The following is a 3,372-nucleotide window of genomic DNA, read 5'->3' as shown; positions in this document are numbered from 1 at the left end:
AGTCAGATCTTCTAACTAGGTTAGACCTAGGGTTAGAAATAAATATGGATCAATTAGAGAAATTGATTAAATCTAATCAAGAGTTGAGTTAGATTAGATCAGAATTTCTCTAAGAACAATCTCAATAGTTATAGCTTGATCAAGTTCATATTTTTGACCTTACCTAATGGACATGATTTGGCTCAATGGTTTAGCCTAAGTCTTTTGATTGATCAAATTGAAACTAATCGACCAATTGGTGTCTAAGGTAAGTTTGACAATATTGCTTGACAATATGATCGGTCATTTTTAATTGGCAGTCCATTTACCTGGCCATTTCGATGGTGTCTAAGGCAAATCGAGGTAAACGCTCCCACCGATCTCACTTATCTGGTCAATATAGTAGATTATATTTTGATTAGATCACTAATTGATTCGAACTGACCTATGCCATTAAGATAAATCAGTGTGACTGATTTAGGTGTCTCTGACCAGGCTTGTCTCTAGTCCTCTTCATGATTTGGTGAAGTCAATAGGAGGATTTATGACTTATCGGTTGATCTCTTCTCTTATTCTCAAATTCTTAAATCAATTCGACTGAGCTAGGTGCCTAGGACCAGCTTATCTATAGTCCTCTTCATGACTTGATGAAGTTAGTGGGGGCATTTAAGACTCATTGGTCAATTACTTGTCAAATTATTAAAATCAAATTTTTTAAATTATTAGATCCTCAAAATGACAATGTTATGGAGATAATAAAGTCATAGCCTCCCATTAAGGTGGATGGTAATGGATCCAATAATCTAGGTAAACATTGAAGGCACCTTCCACTTGATGTTTATTTATGTTGGGTATAAAATAACCCCAGCCGAAGTTCGTAAGAGGCCGACCCTCCCGAGGCTCTTCCGGCTTCCGACCTTGCGCGGCATCTTTCTGAACTCCCTCGACTGTCCGAGCTCCTATCATGCCATCCGGACTTCTTCGATAATGAACTCCTTCAGTTGTCTATCGGACTGCTCCAAATGCTCTCTAGGCTTCCTTATCAGCCGACTTTCTATAGTGATCAACTATCCTCTGAATCTCTTCCAGACTTCTCCTGCCATGATCAACTTTACTCCAAACTTCTCCTGAACTTCGTCAATGTCCGAGCTTCTCCAACAGTAGGACTTCTACAGTAACCAGGCTCCATCCAAGTTTCTACGGTGATCGATCACCTTCCAAATTTCATCTGAGCTCCTACAAGAGCCGGACTCTGTCCGAACTTCTACAGCAGATGGATCCCAGACGAACTTCTACAATGGACAGGCTCCACCAGTCGGATCTCTACTCTGAACTTCTATTGCTAGCAGATTTCATCCGAGCTTTTACAATAAGAAGTCTCCATCCGAGCTTCCACGGTAACCGGTCTCCGTTCGAGCTTCTACAATAAGCGGCCTCCTTCTGAACTCGTACAAGAACCGGACTCCGTCCGAACTTCTGTAATAGAATTGAATTCCAGACTCCTCCCATGGACGAACTTCCACAATGCCTTTCGAGCTCCACTATCGATCGACCTTCTGTTGGATTCCTCAAGAAATCGGACCTCTCTAGTGGATAGTCTTCAGATGAGCTTCTACATCAGACAAATTTTAGACAGACTTCTCTAGCAATCGGACTCCTGCTGGACTTCTCCAACAGAAAGTTTCCGTCTGAGCTTCTACAGCGGATGACTTCCACCTGCAGCATCAATGCCCAAGGCACACGACAATAATGGACTCATCAGCAACCTCAAAAACATCCGAGCTTCTCTTAGATTGCTAAGACAGAGAGCCATTTTTCTTTATCTGACGTCCCAGCTAAACTTCAGCCGTCAGGCTCGAACTCTCTAGCAAGTCACGATAACGGACACTACCCCACTCTACTCTCTATAACAGATTCCATATGGCCCCACCACTCTCTGGCAAGTCACAACAACGGACACCACTCCACTCTTCGTAACAAACTTCACGTGGCCCTGAACGGCCCACTACCAGGCAGTTACGGATGTCACTGTCAAGCAGTTATGCTCTCCCGTCCATAAAAGAGACCCTCCCACATACATTCTCCTCTAAGCTCTAAACTCTATCTCGAAACTCTGCTAAAATCTCATTCGAGTGCTCCATTTCTGTTGAAGTAGAGTACTGACTTGAGCATCAGAGGGTCTTGCCGGAGCACCCCTAACTCCGGTTTAGACTTTCCTTGTAGGTCCCGACGGCGGTCGCGATCCTCTCGACTCCAGCTTCTCCGACATCGATGAAATTCTGCACCAACAATTTGGATATTGGAATTATCATTTACTATATGATTACTCAATTGTAGTACCTGATGAATAGTTAGGTTGGCTGAGCTTTCCTCATACTTGATCATTCATTAGCTAGATTCATTGAGTGTTTTATATTAATAGTTGGACCTAATCAAAACTTCCAATGGAGGCCTTCGCCTACTGAAAAGGCACCTGGGGCAAAACCAATTATTAAAAATTATTTAAAAAAATAATTAGTGGAGAACCTACCCATAGATGCACATGGGTTGGTCGAGCTTTCCTCAGGCCCATATGCAATCTATGTAGATTCTAGTATCTGCTAAGGAATTAAGATAATTCTTCGAATTAGAGATAGAGGCTACCAATTCGTATAAAATAGTAGGAGAACCTTTAGACTAAAATCTAAATTTTTAGGAGTAATTAATTCATATACTAATAGGTCTTTATTTTTTCTTTCAGTGATGGCTAGTAGTTTATTACTCCACTTACTGTTGGATAGTGACAAGCTTATATGATCAAATTTTGATAATTGATATCGAAAGTTCAGAATAGTTCTCGAGCATAAGAGGATTCTATATATGATTACGAATCCAGCACTTAAAGTATTAGCTCTTAATACTGATACGATGATTAGAGATATTTATCAGAAGTGGCTCAATGACTGTATGATAGTATATTACATAATAAGAGCTGCTATGAGTAATGAATTTAGTTATAAATTTGATAATGCTCAGTCAAAAGAGATATTTCAAATATTAAGCAAGTCTTTTGGCATACTTGAGGATTTATCCTCAATTGGGCATTGATCCTCTGAGAGAGGAAGAAAATGAAAGGTGTAGAAAAATCATTCTGATCCTAAGCAGTCTAAGACAGACCAGAGTCAAGCAAAAATGAACAGGTCTAGGAAGAGAAATAAGCAAAGGATTGCTGAATAAGGTACTTATATGACAACATCTTATAATTTCTCTATCTATGATACTACTACTTGGATATTGGATACCAGAAGTTTGATTCATATCTACAATTCATTGTAGGGACTTCAGATTAGTAGAGAATTTGAGAAGAACGAATAATTCCTGAATGTTGGAGATGGAAGAGCAGTTCTAGTTCTA

This window comes from Elaeis guineensis, chromosome 8 (genome assembly GCF_000442705.2).
Source record: "Elaeis guineensis isolate ETL-2024a chromosome 8, EG11, whole genome shotgun sequence".
NCBI classification, from domain to species: domain Eukaryota; kingdom Viridiplantae; phylum Streptophyta; class Magnoliopsida; order Arecales; family Arecaceae; genus Elaeis; species Elaeis guineensis.
This window is presented reverse-complemented; position numbering follows the sequence as displayed.